This window comes from Ursus maritimus, unplaced genomic scaffold, assembly GCF_017311325.1.
Source record: "Ursus maritimus isolate PB19 unplaced genomic scaffold, ASM1731132v1 scaffold_13, whole genome shotgun sequence".
Classification (NCBI taxonomy): domain Eukaryota; kingdom Metazoa; phylum Chordata; class Mammalia; order Carnivora; family Ursidae; genus Ursus; species Ursus maritimus.
Window position 1 is genome coordinate 24,239,674 of NW_024423675.1, and position 17,112 is coordinate 24,256,785.

Sequence of the window (17,112 nt, forward strand, 5' to 3'; positions counted from 1 at the left end):
GACAAGGGTTGTTACAATTTACTCTTCTCCCCAGACACCACTTCCAGAATTACCTATTTTCTTTGGCCATATAATATTCAACACAACTATCTCTTATTATCATTCTCTGGCTTTGATTAATGCTTTTTTTAAATTGCTGAATTCTAAATCGCTTTTGAGAAATAAAACTAAAAGGACTCGTATAAAATGTGCACCATTTCGTTAATGTTTATTCTCCTTGGTATTATTTATTAAACAATTAAATTACTATTAGCAAATGGTAATTGCAGGGTATACAATGTGAATGTCTATGATATCATATCAGTATATTTTGCTGATAGAGTTTAATTTAAATGGTTAGTGGTGATTGGTCCTTTTTCTTAGAAAAAAGATAATAAGGGTGCCTATTACAGTCCACTTAGATTAATTAATGCATTTGTTCAGGAAATTCCAGTGGTGTCATGAGTTAATGATATGGAAAGATACTGATTTTTGAGCATATGGTCAGTGTGAAAGATAACTGCCCAGACATAGAACAGGCTAAGATTGAATGGCTTAGTGTCTGTGAACCATTACTCCTTGTCTCTTTAGAGAAGATAGCACTCTTAAGTCATAACTAGCTGAAATCCTTTACATTTCCTTGAGGAAAGGAATAGTTTGGGCATCAGTGATCTCTCATGTTTTTCTCAGCAATAACCTCTTAAAATTTATTTCTCCTTCATGGATTCCTTGTTTTAAAAGTGGCTATTTTCAAATATGTTTTAGTTATTAATTTATTGAAAACTTTCATTAAATACATACTTAACAAGAAATAGAAGCTCCTGTTTAGTATGATAGAACAATCTTAGCACACAGACTTTATAGAATTTCAGTTATTTTCAAAATAATTCTAACATTTTAGCCATTTTGCACAAATATTTCTCCTGGGGTGTTTGAGATATTGAAAATAGCTTAAAAATTCTGTCAATACCTTCTGCTATTTCTACAGAATACCAGGGTGAGAACAACTATAGGTTCTGTGTCTGTGTTCTTTCAGATTACCCAGGGCAGCCTCGATATCAAATATGCAGTTCTGGGCACCTGGGTGGCTCAGTCGTTAAGGTGTGTGTCTTCAGCTCAGGTCACGATCCCAGTGGGATCGAGCCCTGAGTTGGGCTCCCTGCTCAGTAAGGAGTCTGCTTCTCTCTCTCCCTCTGCCCCTAACCACCCCACCCCCAACTTGTGTTCTCTCTCTCACACTCTGTTTCAAATAAGTAAATAAATCTTTTAAAGAACTATGCAGTTCCACAGTCAGCTCTGACGTGGGATTGTAGTAATGTGGTTGTTACATCTTAGATCTTCTTGTCCTTTCTTGCTAACGGAATCTTGATTTGGTCAATTCCTCTCCAGGGGACATTTGTTTCAGCAGAGGCTGACCCCTCATCAACCCCAAGGAAGACTCATAATTGGTTTAGGTCTCTTCCCCCTTGGCTTTCTTTCTTTCTTTTTTAAATTTTTGAAGTTTATTTATTTTTAGTAATCTCTTTACCCAACATGGGGTCTGAACCCACGACTATGAGATCAAGAGTCTCATACTCTTCTGACTAAGCCAACCAGGTGCAGCCCCCCCACCACTTTGCTTTTAAGTGATTTGGTATGTATGCTACCTAGCTCTATCAATGGGGATTGAGGGGAAGTCTGCCAATTTAAACTCATCATGGTAGGTATGTGACAGAAGTCTGCCTAGCAAGAAGCCTAATGGGGAAACTTTATGGAATTCTTTCTTTGTTCTTAAAATAAAATGTAAGGGGGATACCTGGGTGGCTCAGTCGGTTAAGCATCACCTTCAGCTCAGGTCCTGATCTCAGGGGCCTGGGATCGAGTCCTGCATCAGACTCCCTGCTCAGTGGGGAACCTGCTTCTCCCTCTGCGTCTGCTCCCCCTGCTTGTGCTCTCTCTCTCTCTCTCTGATAAATAAATAAATAAATAAATAAATAAATAAATAAATAAATAAAATCTTGAAAAAAATAAAGTGGAAGGAAAGGAAGATCTTTTCCTTTCCCTTTGTCTGGCTTGTGGAAGTGCTATATAGTGATGTGGTACCTGGAGCTGCTGCAGTCATTTTGTGACCATGGGGGGACTGCTAACACATTGAGAACGGGCAGACTGGAGGATTGAAGGAATCTTGGCCCTGCCTGATAATTTGTTAAGCAACTTTATTAACTGGAACTTCTTTGCCTCTGGATTTCTTTTTATGTGATGTGGCTTAAGATCCTTCTAGCTGCATTTTTCTAGATATTTCTTTTCCTTGAAGCTGAAAGTATGTCAACTGATATATAACTGTGATTATAACTTTTAAAATATTAGCAATAGACAAAAGTACTCAGGAATCTCAGAGTTGGGAGGGCCTTGAAAAGTAATTTATCCAATTGTACAAATTAAAAGTTTGACGGGCAGCTTATAATTGCCATTAGATGTTGTGACAGTCGGCTTGCCCTGACATCCTGAAAGTGTCACTATAACCTTGGAAGTGGTATATTATCTGTAAGAGGAGACCTGTTATGAACTGAATTTTGTTCCCCTCCTCCCCACATTTATATGTTGAAGCTCTAACCCCAAATGTGATTACGTTTGGAGACAGAACTTCTAAAGAGGTAATTACAGTTAAATAAGGTCATAAAGATGGGGCTTTAATCCCATAGGACTGATGTCCTTATAAGATAAGGAAGAGGCGGGGCACCTGGGTAGCGCAGTCCTTAGGGGTCTGCCTTTGGCTTGGGGTGTGATCCCGGCGTTCTGGGATTGAGTCCCACATTGGGCTCCTATGCTGGGAGTCTGCTTCTTCCTCTCCCACTCCCCCTGCATGTGTTCCCTCTCTCGCTGGCTGTCTATCTCTGTCAAATAAATAAATAAAAAATCTTTAAAAAAAAAAGAAAAGGAAGAGGCACCAGAGATACACACACAGAGGAACACCCATGTGAGGACATGGAAGAAGGTGGCCATCTACAAGCTAAGAGAGAGGCTTCCTTAAACCCACCAACACCTCAGTGTTGGACTTCTAGCCTCAAAAACTTCAAAAAAAAAAAAAAAAAAAAAAGAAAGAAAGAAAGAAAGAAAGAAAGAAAAGAAAAATCAGTTGTTTAAGCCACTGGGTCTGTGATATATTATTATGACAGCCCTAGCAAACTAATATGAGATCCAAACAAGATTGCTTTAAATATAAGCAAATTTATCATCCCACATAACACAGAGAGTTCTAGAGTTAGGACATTTCCAAGGCCGACTCATTAACAGCTCAATAATGTGAACAAGGACCCAAGCTCTTTCCATTTTCCAGTTCTGTCATCCTCAGGGTATTGACTTTTGACCCCTAGGCTTGTCCACGCATGGATGCAGGCGAGCTGTGTCAGCTCCGGGTGTTACTTCCACTCACAGCTGTTTAAGAAGCAGAAAAGTCAGCTTCTCCTCATGCAAATCTGTGTGAGTGAAAAAGCTTCTCCAGAAGCACCCCCCCCAGCCCCCAGCCCCTCCCTCCCGTAGTCCTTTGGTCAGGTCCTACTAGTCAGAATTGTGTCCTGTGCTTCTGCTTAAGGAATCCCTTCAAGGAGAACGGGGATTACTGTGATTGCTTTAGATCAACTGTGATTCACTCCCGGGGGCTGTTTGGGGCTGAGCCTCCCCCGAAGCGGGTAGCCCCTCGGTATCTGCGAGCTAGGAACTACGGGATGTGGAGAGGGGTGAGTCTTGGATAGGCAACCAACATGGCTCCTGTTGTGTGTTTATTCCATTTCCTGCTTTGATCTACAGTCCTCGCCTGACACATCTTCTGATATGTAAAATCGCCAGGGTAGGGAAGACAGTAAACACATCCCCTAAGATTCCCCAACTTTCTTTGACCTTACTCCACGCCGATTAAGCAGCTTTCTCTTGATTCCTTTGGCTTCCTAACTACCGTGATATCGGGCAGGGAGGTCCCGGAGAGCCCACTGACAGAATTAGTACATTAGAGAGGTGGATCCCATGTTATACATTAGTAACTTCATGTTGTGACCTCATGTCACAGTCCCAGGTGTGTCATTAAATACTTTGTCCATCATTCCCTGGGCACTTTCTGTGTGCCAGGCACCGCTGGAGGTGCCAGCCATTCAGAAGTGAATAGGGTGGGCTCTCTCTGGGGGAGCTGACCTCCCAGAGGTGACGGTCAGAGCGACCACTGAGGGAGCGAGGGCCAGACTCTGGGTTCAGCGCTTTCCAGGTTGCACAGTCGCCCTCACTGTTACCTTCTGTTCTTACTTCCTAGGATTCTTTCCCTCGCTCGTTCTCTCTGTCACTCTGGTCCATGAACTCCTGAAGCAACACTTTCGGAAATGATTCCTAGCCTGGAATACCTTTTCCCCAGGGATCCTTGTGGTGAGTTCTCTCATCCCCTTGCAAAATTGGCTCCCATGTTACATTCACAAAGACGCTTTTCTCCATCATTCTATTGAAGCTTCCAACTTCCCAACGCTTCCCGTTGCCCTTCCCTGCCTAGCCTTTTGCCATAGCATTTCGGACCATAGAGCATGCTGTGTATTTCATACATTGCTTTTATTTATTGCCAGCCTTCCCTTACCAGAATACAAGCTCCTCGAGGGCAGGGCTTTTTGTCTGTGTCCCTAATGTCTACGATAGTACCTGACACATAGTAGGATCTCAGTAAACACATTTATGGAATAAATGAATCATCTCCTATACGTAGAATTGTTATTTATATGAGTTGCTCTTGGTTACAAAGCTAGGAAGTGGTGGAACTAAGATTTGAATCCAAGTACATCTGAAATTCTCCATTCTCCGTATTCTTTTGAGTTTATGAATCTGCAAAGACAAGTACAAGACCCTGGATCATGGTAACCCTTGGAGACCCTATTTCCGTGGAGACATCATGGACACCAGCAATTTTTTTTAAAAGATTTTATTTATTTATTTGTCAGAGAGAGAGAGAGCACTCAAGCAGGGGGAACTGCAGGCAGAGGGAGAAGCAGACTCCCTGCTGAGCAGGGAGCCTGATGCGGGGGGGACTCCATCCCGGGACCCTGGGATCATGACCTGAGCCTAAGGCAGATGCTTAACCCACTGAGCCACCCAGGCGCCCCTACACCAGCAATTTGAAGAGGGGAAATTTAATATGAAGAATTGTTAGCTTGCAAAAAGTAATTAACAACTAAAAGGGGTAAAAAGAGATTCCAGGAGGTAAAGAAGTAGTTAAGTACAGAAAGCAGCACCTGTCCCTAGGCTGAGAGAGTGCATAGGAAGGAACTTCAGACACTAAGAAGAAGCTCCCCCCGCCCCAGGGGTTGAAATTCAGAACCTCTGAGGAGAGGATACACGTGGCTCCTTGGTGCTGGCGAATCTTGCTGGAGGGGTGGGTTGAGGCTGACCACTATTCCCCACACTTGCCAAATCTGCTGATGGTCTAGTGGAAACCTCACACCAGGGGGAAAAAAAAGGAAATCCCTGCCTCTTGTTCTGGCCCTTGCAGAGTCTCTCTAGTACCCTTTGTTGACAAAGCCTATATGATCTAGCCAGCAAAGGAGATGTGTTTACAGGGACCTGCTTTGGCATCACAAAGCAGGGCAAAGAAGGGTGGATTTGAAACTGTGAGACAATCAATTAATACCTGGCCCACCAACTTAACAGTGGCCCGAGGGGCCATATGTAGGCAGGTCAGAGTGATTGCGCCTGTCTCCTTGGAAAGTTCACTGTCTCAGAACCTGCCTGAGCTGTTCCTCCACATTTTCTTCCCACATATCATTGGAGAACAGTTGCTCTAGTCTTTTTGTTGGTCTGCTCAGGATTTCCATGGAACCAGATGGGGCGGCAGATGATTCCGCTGAGGGAAGCAATATTTTGGTTAATATCGTCTGCCCCTATTTTTTTCCACAATTAATTTCTTCCCAGTCTTATCATGTCCTTGAAGGAAGATTGTAGAGCTGCTATCTCTTCTGCTCACACACACTGCACCCTCAGTTTGATTTTCTAAGCCTTGGGATGCCGGGGGGGTCCCAGGATACCATGCATCTCCTGCTGGAGAATAGAGACTGTTTCCCTCTGTGTGTGGACATCAGGGGTTCGTGCTTTCCCCCTGAACAAGGCTCTAAAACATCCCTGAAACTCCTCCTGTGTATTTTAATCAATATCAGCTTATTAAAGTTTCTCTTTCCTTACTTCTTCAGATCCTTCGCCTGAAAATACAGTGCCGCGCCTCTTCCACGTCTAGGGTTTCATCTTGCTGCGGGTAAGGATTCAGGATGTCATTTGGAGGTCTGCCCCTTTCAGGCAGGCCATTTCTAGTTTTGCTGCATGGGCATAATCGTAACCTTGTCGAAAGCAGCAGAGCTTGTTTCCGGGGAGAGGTGAGGTACGTTAAAGACAACAGGCTCTCTCATAGTCTGCATTGAACTACAGTTTGGGTCAGACAGTTTTTTAATTGGTTTGGGTTTTCAGTCCATTAAAGGAAAGCTCTGATTATGTTTTACAGCAGGGCCACTGGGCAAAAATCTGCTTTATCTGCACAACGACTGTGATTCCATTTCATTTGACCACACCATTGAAAGACACTTACTGTGTACTAGGGAGCGGAGGCGTCCTCTGGGCTGCCCCCCCTCCGCCCCCACCCCAGAGCACCTGATACACCACAGAGCCCTGAGGGAGGGCACTCAGGTGCACCGTCTGATGTTCGGTTAGCCACTTGGATAACTTCAACATCAGGCTTGGATCTTGCGAACACCAGGGTGGTCTCTGCATTAAGAAAGCAGCATTTACAGACCCCAGATCCCAAAGTGAGCTGACTTCCCCCGACATCCCTGGCTTATGCAGGGAAAGCCAGATCTTTCAACTATAATAGCTGATTGAGGAGTAAGAAGGGAAACCATAGTCCCGGAACATTGCAGTGCCCATTGGAAGGAAAGCATGCAGGGCGCCAGTCGGTTAAGTGTCTGCCTTTGGCTCAGGTCCTGATCCGGGAGTCCTGGGATCTGAAGGAGCCCCAAATTGAGTTCCCTGCTCAGTGGGGAGTCTGCTTCTCCCTCTCCCTCTGCCCTTCCTCTCTCCCTCGCTCATTCTCTATCTCTCAAATAAATAAATATCTTTTTTTTTTTTTTAAGGGAAGCATGCTTGCTAGTGTCTATGATTTGTTATCCAAAATAGTCTTAAAATGACAAAAAAAATTGAGGGGAAAGGAGGTAAATAACTAAGATTTTTAAAACCTACGAGCCTGGGGTCTGGATGGCACGCTGAAATGTTTCCTGTATGCATCAGTATCACTAAAAATAATTATATTGAAAAATCACTTCCAGCCTTGGGAAAACATCATTCAAAAGTAAAGGAGACTTTCTTTGCCTTTCAATCCTTTGTGATAGGGACTTATGTCCTAGAAGACCAGCCCAAGAAGACATTTATTTTTAAGATGCCAATCTATCCATGTTTTAAGACTTCAAAAAATATTGATAGCTTCCTGGTCAAACTAAAGAGTCCACATGCTTTGTGGGCAAAAAATTATAAAAGGCATGTCTTTCCCTTGATTAAAATGTAAGTGCCTTACTAAACGCTGATCTCTTGAGGGTTGGCACCGTAGGCCTGTTTATGTTGCTATCCCTGATGCCAGCTTGGTACGACCTACAGTCAGCCATCAGCAAAGGCTAGGAAGGAAGGGAAGAGAGAAGAAAGAAAATGAAAGGAGGGAAGTGGAGGCAGGGAGAGGAAAGGGAGGGAGCCTTCAGACAGGGACAGAGGATGAACATAGCAGAAAAGAAGCCCTTCAAACAAGAGCGAGAGACCAGGCAGAGAGTGATGGGTCAAAGGCGAGAGCTAGTTTGCCCTTTCTTCCTCCAGCGTGTTTTTTTCTTCTTTGGGTTTTTTTTCTTGTTCTCCAACACATTTTGAGGGGTTCCATCTGCTTTTCATAGTTTCGTAGAATAAATATTTTCTGTAGTAAAGGGAGCAACAGGGGCTATCAAGAAGTGTCGCCTGACGTGTCCCTTCCTGACTGCGCCATCCACCGAGGCTGTCACGGTGTGAGTGGAGGGAAAGGCGGGCATCCTTTTGTCCTTTAATTTTTCAGAGAATAAGGTACCTGGGAGCTGGATAAATATCTGTAAAGAAATTAAAGCTTTTTGGATTAAAAAAAGAGCCAAGTAAAGGTGAAGTCTTATTAGACAGGACACACTTGATGCACGTTACTGAGAACGGGGTCTTTTGTGGGCAATGCAAATGACTTTTGTCCTAATAACATTTTCATGATGCTAATTTAAAACATTCTTAAAGCCTCAATTAAAAACAAATGCACTTCTTTGACTTTTATGTTTTAAAAGAAGCCTAATTTTAAGACTATAATTGAGGATTAATTACACTGCCCTTTTCCATAGACCTCATAATAAAATACCATGCACTGTTTTCAACACTTACAGAAAGAATTTCAGCACTTGATTTTAAAGTAATTTTTCCTAAACTTTCTCTCAAAAGTAAATGATACTTAGAGTATAACCGTAAGTGTGTAACATTAATTAGCCAGGATTTCCTCTTAGGAGTGACACTTCTTTATCTGCCGTCTGAAAATAATAGATTAATTATTTTTTGGTGCTGTCTATATAACACGGGGGTTATGATTGTGGATTGAAATAAAAATAGTGCACCTTTCATATTCTAAATGTACCTTCTCCACACCCATTGTCATCCTGGGTTTCCTCTCTTGGAGTCGGGCTTGTCGACCTCTGAGAGCCCACGCCAAAACCCACACCTCAACCTGGGAGCCCCCAGGGACTCTTCTTCCCTTTACAGATCCCACAGTCCTGCCAGTTATCTGTCCTGTAGATCCTGTCTCCTTATCATTTCTTCTCTCCGTTTGCTCCCCTCGTCCTCAGTGCACTGGGAGTTCACAGTCTTATCAACCTTTGCCTGCGTGCTCTGGTGAGATTCTTTCTGGCATAGTCCCATCAGGAAAGGGAGGCATTCCATCTCCCCAGTGTATTATTTTTTAGACTTGATGAAATGAAATCCATGCACTATTTGTCTAACGTTTTATACATTTGTAAAGATAAATTTTAGATACAGATGAATGATGCAATAATTTTTAAAAGCTGAATTTATTAACAGCACAAAAGCAATTTTCTCACAAATTATAGAAATGTGTTTACTTTTATTAAACATCTTACATTAAAAAATTTTAGGGGCGCCTGGGTAGTGCAGTCGTTAAGCGTCTGCCTTCGGCTCAGGGCGTGATCGCGGCGTTCCGGGATCGAGTCCCACATCGGGCTCCTCTGCTGGGAGCCTGCTTCTTCTTCTCCCACTCCCCTGCTGTGTTCCCTCTCTCGCTGGCTGTCTCTCTGTCACATAAATAAATAAAATCTTTAAAAAAAAATTTTGTACATAAACTTTTTATTTAGTTTTATTTAACATACATGGAGAAAAGAGGACAAATCATCAAGTTTCTAGCTTGATGAAGTTTTGCAAAGTGAACATAGACATGTGACCATGTAATTTAAATTAGGTCCAGGAGATAGAACAAGAACATTACCAGAACTCAGAAGCTCCCCTGTGACCTCCCCTAGTCTGCACAGCCCCCTCCCCCGCTGCCAAGGATAACCACTAGCCTGACCTCTGCCACCGCAGACGCAGACGACGTTTACTTGTTTTGAACTTTATATAGTAGTAAAATTGCACATCCTTCTCACGTCTGGCCTCTTTTGCTCAATGTGAAGTTTCTCAGCTTTATTCTCAGAAACTGATTTATTCTCATCCCTGAGACATCTTACTGGTTTGGATGACTCCATCCTACCAATAGCTAACATCTCAAAGCACAACATACAATTTAGGTAAGGCTTTCTTTATTGATATAAAGTAATATTTCAAGTATAATGGACAATTTAAACTATTTTGGCCAGCATCTCATCAGATCTAAGCCTCCAACGTGGTCGAGGGAGAGTCTGGGCTAGGAGAAGAAGCATTAGCCATGACTTTTCCTTGTCCTTGAATTATTCGTATCCTCTACAATCTCATGTCTCTTTGCAGGAATCTTTTATAAACTATGTGTCCTCTTTGCCAGGGCTAGTTTAGCTGAAATTAGATAACATAAGCCATAAATCCACTTGACCAGGCACACAGTAGGTGCAATATACAGTCTTAAGTGTGTGAGAGGAGGAGTGGCCCGCCAGCTCATCATGAAACCCTCACTACTGTTCTATCAGAGTAAGTAACACGTGGCTCATTGGCACGCGGAAAAAGTGAAGGTCTTCACATTAATTCACATATTAAACGTCAGTAAACCTTAATTTTTTTAGGAGACAGTATAATAAATACATAGCAACAAGTTCCAATATTCCCTTCCCCTGCCCTAGTGGGTCAGCCTGCAGCCCTCCCCAGGGTATATCCTTCTCACTTTGGAAACCACTGCTGAAATAAAGGGCTGTAAGAGCTCCTGCCAGCTCTTTGCTAGCCTCTTATCCCACCGAAGTCTACCCTCCAAATAGCTGCTACAGCCTGTTTGTTAAATGCATATCTAATTAAGGTATTTCCTGGCTTGAAACTTCACTCCCCATCCCCCTTCATTAGCTTTACAAATTGCCTCCAGCCTTCACCACCAAGCTCTTCATTCCTGCCCTTCAGACTGAGCTGTCCCCTCTGCAGAACTTCCGGGCTAGCCTCTGGTCACGCTAAACTGCCTATTGTTATCTTAACATAAGCCAGGCTGACCCAGGCCTCTTTAACTTTTGCTGCTTTGGCTTCCTTGCCCAGAAGGCACTCTTGCAACTTGCACGTGGGATGAATACTTTTGCATTTTTGCAACTCATCTTAAGAATCATCTTTTCCATGGAGTCTCTCTTTTTTAGCAGTGGGGTTTTTGCAGCCATCTTACGCAACAAGGCTCTGCCCTCTACTCCTGCCCCAGTTTCTGGTGCCAGCACCTTCTCAAAAGGTACATTCTTAACAGACAGTGATGGTTTACAAATGACCAAATTCATCAGGCTTATAAAAAAAAGTGACTGGTTCTCAAACTTTAGAGTTTAACACAATCATCTAGAAGGATTTTCAAAGCACAGACAGTTGGGTCTTACTCCCAGAATTTCTAATTCAGTCTTGTGCACTACACAGAAAACATATTCTAGAAACTTCCATCAGAGCTCCCTTACTCTAATGTTGGCAGTAGTGGAGCAACCTGGTTGAGGTGTGGATAGAGTGGTGCTGTGGAAAGATTATACGTCATATTTCAAAGACTAGATGCTAATAAGGTTTCTAGGCTGCAGCACTTGATATTCGGGCCTGGTAATTCTTTGTTGTGGGGAGCTGTTCTCTGTCCTGTGCATTGTGGGATGTTTACCACCATCCCTGGCCTCTATCCACTCATTGCAAGTAGCAATACCACCCTCATCCCCTCTCTGACCTCTCTCCACAAGCCCTCACCTCAGGCTGTAACAACCCAAAATTTCTTCAGACATTGCCAAATGTTCTATGGGGAGCAAAATCACCCCCAGTTGAGAAACACTGTGCTGGATTCATCGCTTCTTAGCTGTGTGATTTGGGCCTAATTAGGAAATGTCTCTGTATTTCAGTATTATCCATCCAGTGGGTATAATGCCCCATCTTGAAAGGCTTACATAAGCTAATGTGTACGAAGTGCCTCACTGGGCTCAGCTGGGCTCGCCCTGAAACTCCATATTCTCCTGGCTTCCAAACCCTAGACAATTACATTGCTTCATTTGCCTTTTTCTCCCTTTCATTGACTCTTCCGTTGCCTTCAGCCTGCTAATCCTCATGTTCTCCAAGGCTCATTTTTAATGACTCCAGTGGTTTCTTTGTGTAAATGACTATAAAATCTAGATCTCTAGGCCCCATCTCTTTCAACCTCCGATTGTGTGTCAGCGATGGCCTGTTGGATATTTGGACTTTGATTTTTCTTGCTGATAACTCAATTCAACACGTATGAAATGATTCATTCTATTCCTTTTTTTCTTTCTGATTTTCCTACTTAAATGCATCATTACTCTTTTTTTTTTTTTTTTAAAGATTATTTAATTTATTTGAGAGAGACAGAGCACACATTTGGGGCGGTGGGGCAGAGGGAGAGGGACAAGTAGACTCCCCACTGAGTGTGGAACCCACCTTGGGGCTCAATCCCAGGACTCTGAGATCATGACATGAGCAGAAGTCAGACACTAAACTGACTTGAGCCACCCAGGTGCCCCAAGGTTTTAACTTTAAAACCAAAACTGCAGGGGCGCCTGGGTGGCACAGCGGTTAAGCGTCTGCCTTTGGCTCAGGGCGTGATTCCGGCGTTATGGGATCGAGCCCCACATCAGGCTCCTCTGCTATGAGCCTGCTTCTTCCTCTCCCACTCCCCCTGCTTGTGTTCCCTCTCTCGCTGGCTGTCTCTATCTCTGTCAAATAAATAAATAAAATCTTAAAAAAAAAAAATAAAAAAATAAAAAAATAAAAACAAAACTGCAAATTAAAATTAGTTAAGTATTTTAATTAAATGTCTGCAAAACCTAACATGTTGTCAACTAATCAAATGCAAATCAACTTTTAGACAATTAGGTATAGATTATATTTAATGTGGGATTTGGGTTCCCTTGGGTAGGTTTGACAGAAGATGGGGTTGGGTTGCCACATTCAGTGCTTAGGCCCTGGGGACGGTGATAGTCTTGAGCGGTTCTTCTGGAGAAGTCGGAAATTCAGTTTTAATGGGAAATGTTCTCATTTTAAATGTTGGCAACTTATTTATTTGCATTTTTTAAAAAGTATGTAGGCATTTTGACAATATGGATAGACCTTGAAGGCGTTATGCTAAGGGAAATAAGTCAGAGAGGGAAAGACAAATACTGTACGATCTCACTTATATGTGGAATCTAAAAAAACTGAACTCATAAAAACGAAGAATAGAATGGTGATTGCCAGGGGGAATCGGGGAGATTTTGGTCAAAGGGTACAAACTTGCAACTAGAAGATGAGTAAGTTTTGGAGAATTCATGCACAGTGCAGTGATTATAGTCAACAATACTCTATTATATACTCCAGAGTTGCTAAGAGACTAGGTCATAAACGCTCTCACCACAAAAAAGAAATGGTAATTATGGGACATGATAGAGGTGTTAACTAACACTATTGTGGTAATCATACCGCAATAGATAAATGTACCAAACCGAACTTTGTACATCTTACACCTACACAGTGTGATGTGCCAATTATATCTCAATTTAAAAAAATAGTACGTAGTCTAAATAAAATCTGCGGTGGGCCAGACCGGGCCCGTGGGCTACCAGTGTATGAATTTGATTTGACTGGTTTGGATTATTGAGATAGTCTTACGGATTTCTCCACCTTCATTCTTTTGACCCATCTTGTTCACAGATCTCCCTTCAAATTTTCTAAATCTTCAATCCATTTATCCACAGAGGAAGTACAAATTGCTAAACCTGACTTTCAAAAAATGACATCATTTTGCTTTTAATTACCTTTCCAACCTTATTTTTCATGATACCTGCTACAGGAATTCTGCACTGTATGCAGATTGGACAAGCCAGGTGAATTACAACCTCTAGATTTTCGCTGACACAGTTTCCCTCCCCTGGATGCCTGTATTTCTCTTCTCCATTTATTGAATTCTTCCAGGACTCTCAAACTCGCTTCCTGTCTGCATTCTCTGTAGATTCTTTCTTGAGCTTTCCAAACCAATGTTACCTCTTTCTGTGGTGTTTGTTGTCCCTAGCATTCCTTTGGTAGATAATTTATGCCCCTTTGTCATTTTAATTCATGTTCACGTGCATTTTGGTTTTGTCTCCTCAATAAATTATGATGATGGTGACGAATCTAGAGTAGTATATGCTGCTTCAAAGTCTAGAAAATTAACAAATCAGCGCATCCAAAGTCTAGAAAATTAACAAGTTAACGCATCCAAAGTCTAGAAAATTAAAAAATGTCCTTGAATAATAATAATACCATGACACCAAAATGGAGAGTCAATACGTAAAAAAGGTCATTACTCCAGCTGCCTGGGAACATTCCTAAGACTGATGGAATGTTGGACTGAATTGGCCAGATGTTCTGCTCAAAGTAAAATGTATTTTTTTTTAGAGTGAAAGTCTGTGACAAGAAAGATGAAGATTTTTTTTTTTTTTGCTCCAAAGCTTCTACGTACATACTTTTGTCTGCTAATGCCTTCTCCAGAAAGCAGTACAGATGAAATAGAGCCCCAACTTACAAAGTTTTGTATTGGATTGAATTTTCATTACTCAGTCACAGTTCTTAGTATCATATTGTCTATTACATTGTTACATGGTTCTTAGTATTATATTGTCTATCACATCATAATGTGCTTTAGGGCAAGTAGTAATCTATTATTTATATTTAATAAAAACTGATCCTCCATACATAACAAGTTCACATGTAAGGTACTGCCTCCCAAACCTTCCAAGAATCAGAGGTTACAGAATCTTTTCATCTCGCATCCGAGGGTTAACACTGAGTGCTGGCAGTGTCATTACTAGTGGGGGGGTGCTGACTTTGACCTTGGTTCCTTTTACTCAGTGTGAGATGCTCTCATACTCTTTGTGGCAATCTAATTTTGATGTTGGCTTCTCCTTTTTGTCTTCCTCAGCTCTACTCTCTTCAAATGACATCTCGTATTCCCTCCGTTAGTGAGAGTGGCCATGTTTTCCTACAACCAGCTTAGCTCCCCTTAATGAAGGGAAGCTTTGTCCATTAGTATTCCCAACTGGTTTCTAAAAATAAAGCCTAATACTTTCTGCAGGACAGGAGTTAAATCAGCCAGCCTACAATTTTCTGAACTGAGAGCATCCCTGGTTCTTTATTATTGTTACCTAGTTTCAAGTCCTTCAGAATTTCTCCTGAATTCCTGACTGATAGGACTCCAATTAAATCACCTTGGTGTTTAAGTGTTGTGCTGTAAATTTGGCCAATCAGGACTTTTTAAAATGAGTTAACACTCATTTTGACCATGTGACCAGTAGGCGTTGGTGCTGCGGTCTTGTTCATTCTCTTGTTTTATGAGCAAATGAGCCTTGTGAGGAACACAAAGACGGTTTCCACTGCCTGCTTGCAGAAGCTGATGTACTTCTGATCCCCTAAAGAGCAGTTTGAAGTAAAATCAAGCAGAATACATTGAAAGTAGCTAGCTTGTTTATTTCTTTCATTTTGAGTTAAACATTTTTTTTTCTTTTTCTTTCTCACCCTAAGCTTAGCGGTCCGTTTCCAAACTGGGGTTAAGTAGCTGTGCGCTTACGGTCATCTTCCACCCATCTGCTCGTCGTCTGCTTGGGGCAGGTTTTCTGAAACAATTCCATTTCGTCAATTTCCACCTCATTTAAATACATTCAGAAAGCTGTGAGTTACTGTCCTGAACAGTCTTCCAAACTTTCAAATTAATCTGCCGTTTAAAAACCCTTTTTTTTCTTCGTTTTAACTTTTGCCACTTTTCTTTATTCAAGAACCCTTGAAGTTATTATAAATAACTCCAGCAGAGTGTGGCTCTCTACTTCTCTTACACCTGCCTTCCCTTTGGTCTTGTGCATTAGTAAAAGAAAAAATATCCAGTGTCTTGTTTCTTGCCTAAGCCATGAGTTTTTCCAATGTTACTTTAACCAGTTTGCTTAAAGTGGTAAATTTTTTCTAATATTCTATTTTTTATAGCATATAAAAATAAAGTAAAAACAATATGAGTTTGGGGTAGCAAATATCCTGATCAATAGGTAACTCTCACCAATTCTTCTTACTAGAATGGATGCAATCTTCAGGCATATAAATATTTTTCATGCCGAAGACGTGTGAGTCCAAGAACAGAGTGCATTTCTGATAAAAAGAATAGCTTCTGCACAAGCTATAGAATACAATAATGGAAACAGCATTGAGGGGGGTGTCTGGCTGGCTCGGATAGTGCAGCGTGCAACTTGATCCTGAGCCCCAAGTTGGGCCTAGAGCTTACTTAAAAAAAAAAAAAAAAAAAGCATTGAGGAGAACTATGTGCTTAGAACTGTGCTAGGCACTGTGGAGGTATGATTTATAGTACGTTAGCATTCTTGTTGGAGGATAGACTTGGTATGGACGTTTTTTTTTTTTTAAAGATTTTATTTATGTATTTGACAGAGATAGAGACAGCCAGCGAGAGAGGGAACACAAGCAGGGGGAGTGGGAGAGGAAGAAGCAGGCTCATAGCGGAGGAGCCTGATGCGGGCCTCGATCCCAGAACGCCGGGATCACGCCCTGAGCCGAAGGCAGACGCTTAACCGCTGTGCCACCCAGGCGCCCCTGATATGGACCTTTAAATGACAATATAAGGCAATATGTTGAGAGAAGTTACAAGGTAGTATTGGCACGAGTGGGTTGTGAGTGTCATTGGGTGAGAATGGTCAGAGATGTCTCCATGGAAGAGCCGACTAGAGCAGAATTTTGTGTGACGGGAGGATCCAGGCAAAGGACAAGGAGGGGGGCACCTTGGATGGGGACAGTGGTGGGACCGAGGCGTACAGGCGAGAAGCAGAAGATGTAGCAGGTCCCAGTGAGTATTATTGTCAGTTAGGAGTGAGATCTAATTTTGAAAAGGCATTTGGGGCCAGATTATGGAGGGCCTTGGCTGAAAATCAAAGGAATCTGGAGTTTATCTTTAGACCAATAAGATGCTATTGGATAAATTATTAATCTCTTTGTATTTCAGTTTACTATGAAGTTAGGATAATAATAGTTCCTATTGCACAGAATTGTCGTGAGAAATAATTGAATTCATGTTGTAAAATTATTTGGTTCCTAGGGGCTCCTGTAGTAACTTTACAGCGATGTTGCTTATTAAAAAGTAAACACCATATTTTAACAAGAAAGAATAACTCTGAGTCACAGAAATTACAACCATAGCAAATGTGAATTAGTTGAAAACAGTGGTTGAAATGTTATCGGATACTCACCTTTAGGTTCATTGTGTAAGACATCGACTTGATTAAAAAGGAATTAAATTAGTTTTGTGAGCTGGAATGAATTTAGGGAAAAGGAAGGAAAATGAGAGGAGAGCCTGAGGTGATTCCCACTGTTTCTGGAAAGACTTCTTGCCAGGTAAGCGGAGCTCTGTCATTCTCCTCTACATGACAACGAAGGTCACACTCTGCCTGACGCGGCCAT

General features: G+C 42.0%; 1 long non-coding RNA gene across 1 annotated transcript in view; it reads left to right on the forward strand.

Annotated features, from left to right (window-relative positions):
- Positions 1-17,112, forward strand: part of LOC103676973 — a 50,873-nt gene that overhangs the window by 26,053 nt on the left and 7,708 nt on the right. Inside the window, exons 3-4 of the long non-coding RNA XR_005834338.1 lie at positions 4,259-4,368; positions 6,171-6,232. This is a non-coding gene — a long non-coding RNA (uncharacterized LOC103676973). The remainder of the gene's footprint in view (positions 1-4,258; positions 4,369-6,170; positions 6,233-17,112) is intronic.